Source organism: Protopterus annectens, chromosome 12.part0, assembly GCF_019279795.1.
Source record: "Protopterus annectens isolate FY-2018-M chromosome 12.part0, PAN1.0, whole genome shotgun sequence".
Lineage (NCBI taxonomy): Eukaryota > Metazoa > Chordata > Ceratodontiformes > Protopteridae > Protopterus > Protopterus annectens.
This window is the reverse complement of record NC_056746.1, coordinates 285971718-285988342: the sequence shown is the minus strand read 5'-3', so window position 1 is coordinate 285988342 and position 16625 is coordinate 285971718. Positions and strand designations below refer to the sequence as shown.

Genomic DNA, 16625 nt, shown 5'->3' with positions numbered 1-16625 from the left:
GAGGGGCATGGTCAACCAGAAAGGGGAGGAGCTATGCTCAAAACCACAAAAACTGTAACTTTAACTGAATACGCTGCCCTGGGTGCCAAACCGTCATTATGAGAGTCCATTCAAGACAAAATGAAGTGTAGAAGAAAAATATTTCAATGCATTGGCTGCATGACAGCTTACTTAATATCTAGATGGAAACAAAAAGGTTGTGAGGCATGAAAAAATAAATTACTTTTTAAATACATTACTGGAATGCCAGTCAAAATCAAGTATAAGAAAAACAAGCAGCACTCAGCTCAAACCATTTCTCCTTGCACTGCAGTTCTAATTATAATTTATATTCAGCTTTATTAAAGTACCAAGTAAAATGCTGAAAGTAGCAATATCTGTAATACCCCCACTTGTAGAAATGTTTCTTATCCAAAAAAGACTTGTTGCCTGACAACTATCTACTTGTTTCATGGGGAAAACATGATCAAAGTAAAAAATGAAAAGCAAACAAGAAACAAGCTCAAGATACATTACTTACAGGATTACCGTACAGGTAATGGACCACACATTATAGACTGGCATTCTGTTTGGTTTACAGGTAATGCCTGCAAAGATGACTGCAAGTCTCCAACAAATGTAATGAGCTTCTTAAAATAATGTAATCCTGTCCTTTATTACAAACACTATCATGCATTTCAATACCCAAGGGTTATACATTATCTAGTTATTTAAGTATTCTCTGCATGGCAACAACAGAAAGGCTTTCAATGTTGGCAATTCTTTAACAGTATGCTTATTAAAGCTTACTTGCATCTTACAATCTCAGACAAGCTTACCTGATGGTCATTAAAGCATTGCTACTTAAACACAGAGCAACGGGCACTTTCTAAGTAATAATAAGCATAAATCAACAGTATAAAAATATGACAGAAACCAGAACATTCTGCAAAATCAAGGACAGTATAAAAGTAACACTTGTGTCTACCTTGGATAGGGGGATACTCTGAACATTTACACTGCATAACTGCTCCTTGCCTTGTTTGGACACATCCAGAGTCACTACATGGGGGGGGGGGGGGGTGTGTGCAACAAGTATGTCACAATTTGAAATGTCTCTGGCTGACTGTGATGGCCCTGACACATTTGTCATACCTCTCAACCTCAGAACAAGAAATATGGACAGAGCCATACATAGAAGTGGGACAAAGGTCCAGAAATAAGGACAATTTTTAAATATTGCTCTTATAAACTTAGAAAGATAATAGAATAGCAGGTCTTGCATTAGTATGAAATTTCTGAAAGGTACGAAATCTGAAACTCAAATGTCTGTCATTATTTTCTAACTTCAGTCTTTAATGATTTGCCACTAATTTGCCAAAAAACACAATTTTATGAAAACTGGACCAAAAATGTGACGCAAAAATATAAAATAGCCACACAATACAGCTGGGAACTTGTCAAAGAAGGGACACCTTTTAATATTAGTACTGCTAACTTGAGCAGCTGACATAATAAAAGAATCTACATACATTTCTGAAATAAAAGTAATCTATAACTCTGATTATTACAGTTATTTCTTAATTGTAAGCCCTCCATGTTTTCTTCCAAAATTGCCATTTTGCGGCGGGATTATTAGGGGAAGAGCAACATTTTGAGCCAAAATCGGGGACAGTTGATAGGTTTGGATATGCCTAATTCTATAAAGCAATTTATTTGCATGTACCTCTCAACCTGTTAATGCATGAAATCTGGACAAGGCCAAATATACTGGGGGAACATATAAACAGTACTATAAATTGTTGTATAAACACACAATTGATAGAATAACAGGTCTTGCTTTAGCATGCATTTTTCTGAAGGTTATGAAGTATGAAACTCAGTGACAATCATTATTTAGTGACTTAATTCCTAAATTATTTGCCAGAAAACCACGCATTTTTTGAGGAACAAACCAAAAATAAGAAGCAAAAATCTATTCATCCTGTGAAAATCTGGACAGTTGAGAGATATAGTTCAGCTGGGGCTGTCTTTGAGTTTGCCGGCCCTTCCCCCTCACAAAATCATAATCGAATGGAGCCCCCCCCCCACCCCCTCGCAGCCATTCCAATGAACCATTACTTGGCTATTTTACCCCATTTACCATAAACACTAATGTGCATACTGCTTTACTTCTACGATGATTTGGACTTCATTTGAAAGTTTTATTTTGCATTTTACAGCAGAAACACTAAGATATCTGCAAAATAAAGCAATGCAATCTCACAATGAAAACAGACTTAGCATTAAAACTTCTCTGCCCTTGAAACTCACATTCATTGAAACCCACATTCAAAGAAAATACATTTTGCCAGTGGCAGATAAAGATTAACTTTGGGCCGTTTGCAAATCATAGGCCCCTTGCACATGAAACATACACGTGGTCTTTGATGCACCTTCCTGATTGTATTAAATTATATTCTTTTTACAATATAGTACAGTTGTTAGAGGGCGTTTTAAATTTGTTTTGAACATTTTTCCAGTAAACAATGAAACAAAATGTGTGCACCAATAACGACAAAACTGCCAATTCAGAACATTTCCTATCATAAAAGTCTACTCAAACTTCTACATTCCACCAGTATCAGTAAATATGCACAATCTCTGAAGAAGTAAAATTCATCTAAATAATTCCACATTAAAGAAATATGTAACTAATGAAGAGATTGCTGCTAGAAAACGACTTTATATTTCATTGTTTCAGCTACAAATAAAGTGATTGTTGCCCTTGAGGAATAAATTGCCTAAGTTGCATTAAAAAAACAATAAGCTAGTAATACTGCAATAGGGAATGGATGGCAAAATGATAACAGGTTCATAGTTACTAGGTATCTTCACCAAAAAGGATTGCAGCATTCACCCCCCTTTACAATGCACTACAGTATGAGCAATGCATTTACCTACTGTGGGAGTAGACCCCACAGCCTTCTGCATCAAAAGCAAGTACACTACATATTGTGTTATTAACAACATAAGCAGACTCGGCATAAGCAACACTAAACTTTTGTTTCCCAGCAGCTCTCAGCTTCTTGTGAAATCTACTTGACACTCAACTGCATCTCTGAACTTTGCAGCACAAGAAATGTGGAAAAATCTAAAATTGGGGGGGGGGGGGCAAAAGACCAAAACATGGGGACACATTTTAAACATTGCTTGCATAATGTTGGAAAGTTGTTAGAATAAAATGCTGTGTTACCACCATACATTTCACTGCCAAGTACTGAACCTGGGACCCTGTGCAAAACACTCTGAGCAACATGCCACTATACCAAATCATCTGTTTTATGAAAGAAAGGAAGACTGAAACTTAAATGGCTACCATTTAGTGAATTCAGTTCTCACCATAGCTGTCAACATCTTAGCACAAAACACCTGAACAAAGCCAATAATGGGGGAATACAGCCCCCAAACATATTCAGTGAGTTCAGTTACCACCACAGCTCTCAACCTTGGCACAAAAAACCTGGACGAAGCCAATAATGGGGGAATACAGTCAAAAAAAATTGGGACAAATATCCACTGAGGACACCAGAGCAACCCACATAAACACAGGGAGGACATGCAGACTCCACACAGAAGGCACCCCAGCCAAGAATCAAACCAGACAACCTGTAGCTGTCAGACAACAATGCTACCACTGCACCACTGGCTGTGTTAAGTAACAAAAATACAGAAACCACAGATTTTATGAGGAAAAGAACAGAACAAATATGAGGCAAAAATCTGCAAATATTTTACAAATGGTGGTGGGTAGGGAATTCAGGCTCTTGTCACTTGGGCCCAAGGTACAGGGTTCAAGCCTTATTCTCTACCCCACCACCATGTAGCAACTGGGGCATTACACACACACACACACACACACACACACACACACACACACACACACACACACACACACACACACACACACACTACCTGCAGATCCTCCATGAGCAAAGTCCTGCAGTAGCCCGATGATTCCCTGCAGCTCCTTCATAAACTATTCTGTCCTCTGCAAAGTCCTGCAGCAGCCCGATGATTCCCTGCAGCTATTCTGTCCTCTGTAAAGTCCTGCAGCAGCATGATGATTCCCAGCAGCTCCTCCATGAGCTATTCTGTCCTCTGCAAAGTCCTGCAGCAGCCCAATGTTTCCTTGTCCTCAATAACAGCCCACTCAGGCTTTCTGGGTCTCCCCACGAGACGTGAGTAGGCTGGAGCCTCCAGCCTGCGGGCAATGCAGTCCGGTGTTCTTCTGGTCTGTGCGGTCACCACCGCACAGACCTCTGGGGCAGGCAGGGTGGAGTTCCCTGCCTTCCCTATCCGGACTGCCTAACAGAGCAGTCTGGAGTTCGGGAATGGCAGGCATGTGAAGTTCTGGACTGCCTAACACAGCAGTCAGAGGAACTAAGCATGCATGCGTGGTTCCGGGACTACTCGTAAACTTTTTTTTAAGTTTATATTTCATTGTCTACAGTAGTGGGGGAATTTTGTCTACAGTAGTGGGTTTATTCCTTTTACAGGTGGGGGGCTGCAAGTCCTGCAGTCCGATAGCATGGGCCACCCCTGGAGAACAGTACAAAGCAACATTCCATACTCTTGCAAAGACACAACATGTTACGAACATAACATTTAAGCCAACAGTAAACCAGTGCAAGTGTGGGGCACAGAACTTAAAAAAGTTCAGGTGTGAGGGAGGGCTGATAGGGCAGAGGTTGAAGAAACTTCTTTTTTATTAATTTTATTAGGAAGTTGCAAATTAGCAATGGAGACACCATAAAATATCCTCTTTACCACATTAGCTGATCTATAGGAGGTCCCTCCTTTAATTAAAATTTGGCATTTTCAGCAAAATTCCATGTCCAATGATGCCCACACACCTTGTTAATTTACAATACAACACAAAACTCTGTATATATAAGCAAGCTCATACATAAATCCCACAAGTTCATGCTTATCAAACGATATATAAAAAAAATCGGTGTATACCAAGATTATATATTCCTTGTTCTGAAGGAGCTTTGGGCCTCCTCGAAATTGATTACACATACAGAAAGAACTGCAATCATAGGACTACATACATATCTGCTGACCTCATCAGATCCAAACATAGTGAAAGTTTTGAAACATGAAGAGAACAAATCTAAAATTACTTCCCTACTTAGTTTAGCAGATGCATAGCGGTGTCAAGCGGGAATGGAAACTGAACAAGAAGTAGACCAAAATCAGGAAGCAACTGAATGTGCCAAAAGAAAGAATGTAAGGAGAAGGATCAGATGAGAAGGCAAGTAATGTGAAAAAGGCATAAATATAGCTGCAGGCACCGAAAACTCCCAGAACAAACTCTTGACCTCATGTTGATCATGATTTGATACAGGAATGGTTAAGGAGAGCTGAATTTAACCCAAAAGATGAAATGTTAATATTGGCAGCCCAAGAAAGTGGACTACGCAAACATTGGTTTATTGGTGTGATACAATAATGGCAAAGGGCTTGTATACTGAAATGCATAATAATGTGGCAAGACTGTTGCAGTGGGGATTGTGCAACATTACAACATAGAAGTATGTGAGACGTACTGAAGACATGAGCCACAAAACATTATAGAGAATGATGAAGTGCTCTTTGCAGCACCTGCAGTGTTCTGGGCACACTGCAGGTGCTGCAAAGAGCACTTTTGGCTGACATCAAAGATTGAAACAATACTAACTTCACAAACTTTAATCATATTTCGACATAGGAATGGAGTCCATTCCCATCATGGTATTAAAAACTCAAAAGACTTGGAGAAATCAAACAAAAACATCCCACAATTTCACTACTTGCCACCAGTGACTAAACCCCCAACATTAATAAACATGTGGTATAAAAATGTACTTGCCTCACATCAAGGGAATCCCAATAGCTGCTGTGCATGGAAGAAACACTTGTCTGCAGGAGGATGGCAGTAAGGTACTCCCAACACATCAAAAAGGACCTCTTGCAGATTAAATTATATGGTATAACTGTAACGTTTAATACTAATTATTAATTACTGATGGGTCCTTTGCTAGGCTGAATTCTAGCCACTGCCACCCAGAAAGGAAAAAACAGTGCGTTACTTTAGGCCAGACAAGAGATTATTAAGTTCTTGAGGAAAGACATCCCGAATGTCATCTGATTCACTGAGTTAGAGATGAGAAAATAATGCTTGTTGAAGGTGTATCAAGTGACATAAAAAAAAAATCTGTAACAGAAAAAGAAATGGTGGTAGCCATTCCTCCAGTAGAGTGGGCTTTGACCCTTTGACCAAATCATGAGGCTCTAAATAAAAATCTGCCTAAGCAGCAGAGACCTCCAAAGCAGACACCTAAGCAACCGCTACCCCAAAACAAAACACGTGCAACACATAGCTCACAAAGCCAGTGTGCAGAACAGTCACAACCCTTAAGGCTAAACAACACACCTGATACACTTGTAATAGGTGACTCTATCGTCAGGCACACTGACGTCCTGTTCACCAGGCTGAACAAGGAGAAGGTCACGGTGAGCTGCCTGACGGTGCTAGGATCCGCCACATAACACAAGCACTCAGGTCACTCCAAGGCAAGTACAAATATGACTCAGTCATTGTCCATGCTGGTGTGAATGACCTGAGATGTACCTCCCTGGACTACATGAAAAGAGACATAGAGGAGCTCTCTGACCATGTAGCCCAGGCCGGTATGACCCTGACCTTGAGTAGCATCTTACCCTGACCAAGAATGATGCCACAATATGAAGACAAGATGATCAATTTCAACAATTGGCTTAAGTATTGGTGTAATTCAAAGGGGATACAATGCCTGTCAGCCTGGGATGACATGCTTGACAAGCCACGATGCTTCGCTAGGGATGGCTTGCACCTGTCACCCCTGGGCTTTCAGATATTGGCAAAGGCTCTTGCCACCCCCATAGTGCCTTTTTTAGGCAAGGGTCAAAAGACAAACCCACCTCCATAGGTATCACAAGGGATAAGAAACTAAGAGTAATGCTACTCAACGCCAGAAGTCTAAACCTCAAGATGCACGCACTTGAAACTCTCCTTAGCATGGAGAACATTGATATCTGTGCAGTAACAGAAACCTGGTTCAAGGCTCCCGAGAGCACCCCAGCACTACCAGATTACACTTCATACCATGCTTTTCAGCCCCACAACTTGGACCAAACCGCAAAAGGAGGGGGAGTATCAGTATTCGTCAAAGATACCCACACCTCCAGGTTGGTGGCACAGCACGAAGCATCAGAGAATATCCATGTGTTACTAACAGTGGGGTAAAACTGCCTTCCAGTTTATAGCCTGCTACAGACCACCCTCCCAAACCCAGGAACCCCACTCAGCCTTCCTGAGAACACTGGAAAATATGAAGGTCTCTCCAAACACCATTATATTGGGCGACTTCAACTACCCAAACATAGACTGGGAGCATTACTCTAGCTCCAACACCCTAGCCCAAAGGTTCCTAGAATTTATAAACTCAAATGCTATGGAACAACTTGTTACCACTCCCACAAGAGGGGAAAACATACTGGACATGATCATCACCAACATGGGGGCTCTATGCTCCAGACCAGAAGTGTATCCCTCACTGGTAAGATCAGACCATAAACTAATCTCACTGGATATTCACATCCCGACCCCACACCCTGCCCAGAAAACCACAGTGAAACACTTCTCTAAAGCAAATTTCACACTCCTCAAAACCAAGGTGGAATCCTTCAAAGCCCCCGGGCCTGTGGAAAATATGGCCCAGACCGCAGAATCCTTTATAAACGCATTTTATGAACACCTTCAGGAATGCATGGATCATGCAATCCCAAATAAAACCAAGACCCAATCCTCCAAAGGCAGGCGTCCTGTCTGGTGGATCCCAGCCATAAACAAACTATACAATAGAAGGAGGAAGCTACTACATGAAAGAGCAAAATCCCAAAAAGGGAAGACATCACTGATCAGTTTTAGCAAAAAACTACGGGCACTCATAAAATTGTCTAAGGCCAGCTTCGAGAGAAAAACTGCACAGGACACTAAGGATAATCACAAGGCTTTCTTTAGTTATGTTAGGAACTTGGGTGGGAATTCCCAGATATGCTCAGAATTAGTCCAAAATGACAAAAAATACACTGCACCCACAGTCATTGCCAACATCCTAGCTGACAGGTTCAGCGCAAAGATCCCCCCCCCCCACCAAAAGGGCAAATATCTATCCCAGCAGTGTGCTGCCCCCCCCCCCTGACATCTCAGATGCTCAGGTAAGAGCCACCCTCTCCAAAGCAAAAAAAACGCAGCATCAATGGGACCAGAAGGTGTCCCGGGCTGCGTCCTACATGAACTCCAAAAAGAGCTACACCCAAACATAAAACTATTGTTCAATCTCAGCCTTACAACAGGATATGTACCCAAAGAGTGGCATACAGCAACAGTGGTCCCTCTCCACAAAGGTGGTGCCTCAATGGATCCTGGAAACTATCGCCCCATAAGCCTGACTAGCTTGGTCTGCAAAGCTATGGAAAGGATCATCATGGACCTCATAAATAAAGATATTGGGGACCTACAGACACTGGATCCTACCCAGTTTGGCTTTGTTAAGGGCAGATCCTGCCTCTTAAACCTGGTCAATTTCATTGAAACAATCACCAAGGCCATTGACGAGGGGAAGGTGGTCCACACAGCCTACCTGGACCTCGCAAAAGCCTTCGATACAATACCCCACTCGGGCATTATAGATAAGCTCACCAGCTTAAATATAAACCCCTATGTCACTAGATGGGTTGCAAACTGGCTCAAGGACAGAACCCACATGGTTAGAATTACTGGAGCCATGTCAGACTCCAAACAGGTTACAAGTGGCATCCCACAAGGCTCAGTCCTGGGACCTCTCTTGTTCGGTATATATTTCTCGGAGGTACAGGCCAACACGGAAGGACTGTGGCTGACCAAGTTCGCAGATGACTGCAAACTAGGTGCCATAATCAACTCTCCAGCCGACACAAGCATCCTACAAAAGGGCCTCATAGAAACAGACAACTGGTGCCAGAGCCATGGCCTCAAGCTAAATGCCAAAAAGTGTATACTCATCCCCTTTGGCAAAAACAAAGTGCCCACAAATTACCACATAGGTGGTAATCCATTAAGTACGGAAGAATTAATTAGGGACCTGGGGACCCAAGTTGATAGCAACCGCTCATTTGAAAACCACATGGCCAAAGTGGTTAGAAAAACATTTTATATAGCCCGCCTAATCATGAAGGGATTCACATCTAGATCAGGGGAGGTCATCGTGCCTCTTTACTCATCCCTCATCAGGCCCATAATTGAGTACAATGCCCCTTTTGGAATGTACCTTACCAGACACCTGCAGCAACCGGAAAGACCCCAAAAGTACCTCACCAAGAGGATCAAAGGGCTCAAACAGATGCCATATGCTGCCCGGTTAAAGAAACTCAGTGGCATACTGCCTGCTCAGAGGTGATCTGTGCCTGACATATAAAGCCATGTCCAACCCGGAATTAATGGACATGCTGCACCTCAGAAAATCCAAATCCCATCGAGCTACGCGCTCGAGAGACTTGAACCTCAGCACTGAAATAAATAGGACATGCTGGAGGGATAGATTCATAACCCAGAGGCTCCCTTCACTCTGGAATAAAATCCCAGTCCAGGTTAGGCAGAGTCCCTCATTGACTCTCTTCAAGAGGAATCTTGATGAGTGGATGGGAGATCGTAGGTTTACCCCAGGTATCACTTCTGTGTCACTGTTAGACAGAGGCACAGTATACTAACCTCGAAAAAGGGCATAGCAAAATTCATATAAAATGGGTGGCGAAAGCCAAACACACTCTGGCTAGGCTTACAAATGCCCTAGGGCAGATAGCCTAGTATGAACCTATAAACCTACGAATAGGTGTTGGCTGACTGAAGAGAAAAAAAAAACAACACAGCTGGTAGTCCATTTGGAAAGTGTCTACTTGGAAAATGCAAGCTCTTCCTTCCCCTGATCAAATGAGATGAACAAATGATCCATCTTCAAATTCATGCAAGTCTACAGAAAGTTGCTTTGTACTCCACCCACAGTGGGGGATTAATATATGAGCTGCCACTATATGTCAAAGTGCAAATGTTTTGCTGCTGCCAAGAAAACTGGAAGAAGTATGAACTGAACTGATCCAAGAAAATCACCTTTGGGAGGAAGCACAAGTTCACCCCAAGGGATGCCCTATCACTGTGAAAGACCATGTATCGCTCAATGTAAACAATGGCCTGAATGCTCCAAGATATGATATGTGGAAGGGAGGGACAGTCACAAGAATGATGATACTCATACATTCACCATGACCATGGAATGACAGAGGCCCAGAATCCAGAGGTGCCAGAGATACATTAGAACCTCCTGCAAACTAAAGGAATAAGTTGGTATCAGATACAACAGCAGCAGGATGGCTTCATGTAGCACTGTGTCCAAGATGAGAACTTTTCCCATGTACAGTCAAGGCCTGACGACTGAAAGCCTTCCTGGAAATCTTAAGTCTCCTCTGAGATCTCTGCCAGTAAGTGTGACAGAATGAAGCTGTTAACAGCCAAGCACTAACACAGAACCTGTTATCCCTTCAGCCATGGTACAGCCTCCCTGGCTAAATCTAAGAGGGTTTCTTGTACTACAAGGATCTTACAGTCAAAGTCATACCCTTCTCAACTACCGACAGGTAAAAACAATTGTTTTGGATTCTTTTTAGATTTTGCAATGAGACATGGAATCAGCAGGAATGGTCATGCCACAAAAGAGAGAACACATCCACTGCTACCTCTCTTTTGCCATTCTAAAACAAGCATAACATAGGCATGAACCAATGCTCTTGGGGCAAAGAGGTCAAGCACTAAGGCAACTCACTTCTGGAAGCCATGACCAGGTACAGCCTTTGAAAAGCCTTGAGACGCGAAAGTGGACTTGGGCCTGGGTTACAGTATCCATCAACATGATCACCACCTCCAGGAATGCGAGTCACTGAAGGAAGGATGCCCAATCAATAACACAATGCCATACAAGCATCACTTTTCTGCTCAGGATGGTGTGACCATATGCCCTCTTGCTCTCTTAGACAAAAAAATGGACTGGTGTTTGAGTGGATAAGGCAGGCCCCAGAAGTAGCAGATTCTCCAAGGCCATCACAGCCAGAAGTATAGGTCTGAGCTTCAACTGGCTGCTGTGCAGTCCCCTCTCAGGGAGAACAAACTACTTGCTCCTCATGGGAGCCCAGCAGAGCTTCCAAACCCTTGAGTGATGCACTCACTGTCAAGATCTGCAATGGAGTTAGCTGCAGAAATGGGAGACCCACCAAAAGATATCTGCAGAAAGTCCAGCACTCTTAAGACTTGACAACAAGGGTCTAAATCAAAAAAAGGGTCACAATTGCAAGACAGATATTAAGCTACTTCACAGTTCAGTGCAACACCCATATCCTCATACATGTAAATAGAATAATGAAGATTGTGGCAGCCTTCAAGCTCAAAATTTCTAGCAGAGTCTAGATCTGGACTCAGCATTATATCCTCAACTAGGTGGACAAAGCCATAATGTCATCAGCCTTTGTCAACGGCTAGAATGACCAACATGAGAATGTATTCAATCTCCCCCAGATGAAGGAATTCTTCTGAAAAGGAATCAGAAAACTTACTTCTTAAATGACGACCCCCTAAGGAGTACATCCACAGCAGGGCTTACAGGAAGGCTGTGTGTCCAGTGAGTGTCAAGACAGGGCAACCAGTAACAAGCTCTCCATGTACAGGAACACTAGAAAACTTTTGTCCTGCAGAGTTTTGGCTACCATATAAAACACTTTGGAGAAAATGTTAAGCACAGAGGAAACCCAAATAGCGACTGTATGCACTGTAGTTGCTACTTACCCACAGTGAATCAAAGGATTCTCCTGTGTGACCCAAATACTGATGTAAGGCATCCACCATATCCAACGACATCATCTGGACTCCCCACTATGGCAAGGGAATGAGCTCCTCCAGGATGACCATACAGAGCCACATATACCAGATACGTTGGTTGAAGCTGCTGAGATCCTCAGTGGAATTCTTCTGTATCCTTAGGGAGCAGGAAATGCTAAGAGTAAAACCCTTACCCCTCCATCTAGAAAAGTAATGAAGGAATAGCCTGCACAGCCCTTCTGAGCAGCATAGTCTGGGTCTGTCCAGCTTACTGCAAGAGCACTATTAAACAGAAATCTCTGTCACTGGTGCACTTTTTTGGGACAGGAACTATGAGCTACAGCATGTGGCCAGAGGTAGACATGATTAGCATCCACCAATCCCCTGTGATGGTTTTCTAATTGGTGGTGATCTTGAAGACACATCCAAACAAAAAGTCCCAACCACAGTAAAGGCAATGACTGTGGCAAGGCTTCCGGGGGTGAGGTCAGTCTGGTTGCTTTCACTGGCACTGAAAAGAACACTACCACATGACACTTAAAGGCCTTACCTGAACTCTGAGGCAGCAACTTTCTCTTTTGAGGTTGGTTTCATTTACCACAGAAAGTGATGTAAGCAGTAAGAGTGGGATAATTAAAGCTCACCAAAAGGAAAGGGTCTGCTCTCGGTTAAAAAGGTTACTGATTAGGTGCCTGGTAGGCTATCCAATGAGCAAATCTCCACACACTGGACTTCCAAGATCTTGTTCTTAAACTCTTCCTTGAGGAAAGACATCTCAGCCATTCCTTCCTTCCTGTACAAACATCCAAGCCTACACCATTAGCAGCAGCACCAGCACAGTCAAAACTACAATAAATGAAAGTGACATCCCACCATTTAAGCTACAGACTGAGTTTCCTGAAGGCCCTCCTTGAGTAAAGACTCAGGTTGGTCTCCAAGCTTCTCAAACTCTTTTCTCACCAAATGAGCCTAGAATTGAGTCAAATGATGCTAGTAGTTCAGTGGCATGAAACTCAATGTTGCAGAGGAGAAAATTCTTTTACAAAACCTGTCCAAAGCTCTATACACTTTTTTGGCAAAATTTTGAGGCCTGTGGTACTTATGTGGGACCAAAGAGCTCACATATGACTCATCACTGGGATGCTTACTGATTTAATCAGCCCACTCAGGGTTGCTTGAAAAGGGTGAATGCCTTTTTTAAGGGACAAAAGGGCAGAATAAGGATTCCTTCAGCTTACACTAAACATCATTAATGAATGGCTCCAGTGTGTGCGTGTGCATGAGGGGTGGGAGGGGGGTGATCAAAGACTAAGAACGCATTAGTAGTCTTCTTCACAAACACCACCAGATGTTTCTACAAGGAAGAGATGGGGTCAAAGACCAGTTCAAGTTATCTCTCATCAAAATAAGCAAATCTCTAAAGAATGGGCGGTCCAACAAAGATTGGGGAGCTCTAGTATCCCTGTCTATCTTAGAAAAAATAACATTAACAGCCTCGTAATCCTCACAGACTTGTTGGGGCAATGGACTACCACAAGCTTGCTAGCTGTAGATATTCTGCCTGTGCAGGGGCAAGTGTATAATGGCTAGTAACATGGATAAGGGATAAGGAACCAATGCTAGATAGCCTGCTAAGTCACAGAAGGAGGAGTATGGGAAGAGGCCTGCATCAGACTAGGTGTGGCTCTGAGTTTCAAACTGTGCTCCTGCACATGCCTGAAGCTCCTACCAAAATTCAAACATCTGCATCATGTCTAAACCTTGAGACATGGGCTTTAGCATAGGATAACCTAACAGACTCTCCTTAAGTGGGTAGTACTGGGATACATGGGCCAGGAGGCAAGGCATAGTAGAACAATCCCCACCCCTAACTTCTGACCTACAACAGGGTGATTCGTCACTGATCTCTGAGCTCAGTAAGACCAAATCCTGTACTCAAGATAACATCTGAAGACTGGGCCATGGTAGAAGTCAAAGATGCAGCTCCCACAATCCTGAGAAACTAAACACAGGCTCAAGCTCAAATCTTTACAGTGAATTTAAAGGGGGTGATGGTTAAAAATACATTTAGTTTCTTGTTTCAAGAGTGTTTTATTGAAGTTTAAAGTCTGGGAAAATGTGACATGGGTTCAAATAGAGATGAGAACCAGGGACTGCATATACAACCAGTCTGCCAAGCATTAATGTGTGCATGTTATTTGCAAGTTGGAAAAAAAGTTATGTACTCACTATAACATTCCATATGTGTTGTCCACCTTCGCCTTCATTCTTACTAGGTTGGGTTCAGATCTGATCCCCGGATCTGTCTTGGCCTTTATTTTCAAGCTCGAGGTCCTCTGCCAGCTTGTGGCTCACTCCCTATCCCAGCATGCACTAGAACTATCCTCAGATCCTGTTTGCCCTAAACTTATACAGGTATGCCTAACTCTAAGGAAGGATTCAGAGGTTGATGAAGAGGGCAGAGGTCAAAGGGATCTGATTTGGTTCAACCCGGTCTTTTAAGAGTGAGAGAAAGGGAAGGGGGAAGGAGGGTGGGATGTAAGAATGAAGGTAAATATGTACAATACACATGGAATGCAATGGTGAGTACATTACTTCTTTATGTGATGTTGTCCTATCTCACCTTCATTCTTACTAGGTTGGGACAGTGTCCCTAGCACATTGACTCTTGGGTGGCTCACAGGAGAATATTCCTCAGAACCATGGACCCAAAGGAGGCTCTATTCTTGGAGGCCAAATCAACTTTGTAATGAGTGATAAAAGTATGTGGTTTAGCCCATGTTGCTGCAGCACAAATAGTGTCAATTGGTTACCTTAGACAGAAAGGCTGAAGACGTAGCAATGGCTCTCATAGAATGGGCCTTAACTTTTTTTCAGAAGTTCCTCATGAACCAAAAAATGGTGAATAAACTGGAAACCAAAAACACACCATCGCAAAGACTGACAAGACCTCAGGAGAAACACTGGTCAAATAACCAAGACAGTAGCGTCAAAATCGTTTAATACGCTTTTGTCAACAGACATCTTCAGAATAACGTACAACACTACCATCCTTAGTTTTATATTACAAACTAATAAGTTCACTCCTTAACTTAAAACCAATGATACAAACTGTTTAATTACCATAACCTATTAAGTAATCACAAAACCTTAAAAGCTTAACTTTTTACACTTAGAATCAAGTAAATAAAACACAATAAAATATAGTTAAATCCAAAGAACTTTTCCCAAACCTTTCACAGTCATAAAACTTATGAAACGTTTAACGTTTCTTAAAAAACATTTTATATTCACATTTTCATTTAAACCTGGGGCTTTGTATGCAGTTTTACTTGCCACTTCACCTCTAGGGTTTCTAACTTGTTTTTTAACACTACCACCCCTTAGGGTCAGTAGGACAGCATTCCAATACTGTAAATAAAAACTTCTTAACTTATAATTCAAACAACGTTTAGAGTGTTTGCATAAAGCATTTTTAAGTTTTTAACTTCAATAAAATACAAATGCTCCCTTACATGTTTTTCCAGACTATGTGTGGTCATGCCAACATAAAAACTAGGGCAGCCTGAACATATAGCAAGATATACCAAACTTGTGGTTTCACAGTTATACCTTTCCTTTAAATAAATGTTATAATCCATATGTTCTAAATACATATCTTTGGTAACATTACTAAACCTACAATCCCTACAAGACCCACATCTAAACATACCAATCTCTTTTTGACTTAAGAGGGATTTTTTAAGTCTCGGAGGTTTCTAACATGTTTTTAAAACATTTGGTTTTGTAAAGTAAAAAACCAAGACATGGTCCGACAATGTTCCATAATTCTTGGTTACCCTGCAACACCTTCCAATTATTTTCAATAAATTTTTCAATAACCTTTGAATCTACTGACATATCTATTTTAAAGTTAGGAGTTTTTATTTTTCTTCTCATAACTTTCATGGTTGTCATTCCTTATGGAAGTCGTATTATTCAATGTGTAACTATGTTTCAGAATAGGTGTATATAAAGTTGTTCTTTTTCCAAAAACTTCAAATGCTGTATCGTATAATTCTTCTTCTTTATAACCTCTAACTTTAAACATCTTGATTACGGTTCTTACTTCTTGTAAAAATCTCTATCCCTGATGGTCATTCTGGATGCACATATCATTTACCCTTTTGGAACAGTCTTCTTGATGAAATAAGGATGCTCACAATAACTTTTAAAATGTAAATAATTATTAGAAAATGTACTTTTATATATATTTTACTGTCAATTCTTTATTCTCTATATCCTAATCCAAATTCACATTCAAATAATGTATTTTTATCCCCAGAATCACTAACTTTAAATATCAAATAATCTGAAGTTCCATTTAACACTTCAATAAATTGGTCTAGGTCATTTTCTCTTAAATCTGCTATGAAAATTAAATCACCAATTAAATGTTTATCTAATAAAAAAGAAGTTATGTCTTACCATAAAGATCCATCTGTGTAGTAGATCTTTGTTCATTCATTACCTTTAGGACCTCAATTTCATCCTCGGAACTGATACGACCATTTCCAAGCTCGTGTCAGCCAAAAACTCTCAGCTAAGACCTACCCATAATGACTCTCCTAGTTACTTCAGATCGAGTTTGCCCGCCCTTAGATAATAGATGTAGTAATAGAAAAAAAAATAGTAGAAG

General features: G+C 41.5%; 1 protein-coding gene across 1 annotated transcript in view; it reads right to left on the bottom strand.

Annotated features, from left to right (window-relative positions):
* The window catches only part of SLX4 (SLX4 structure-specific endonuclease subunit), a 1828351-nt gene that overhangs the window by 457229 nt on the left and 1354497 nt on the right, over positions 1-16625 (bottom strand). The window lies entirely within an intron of this gene.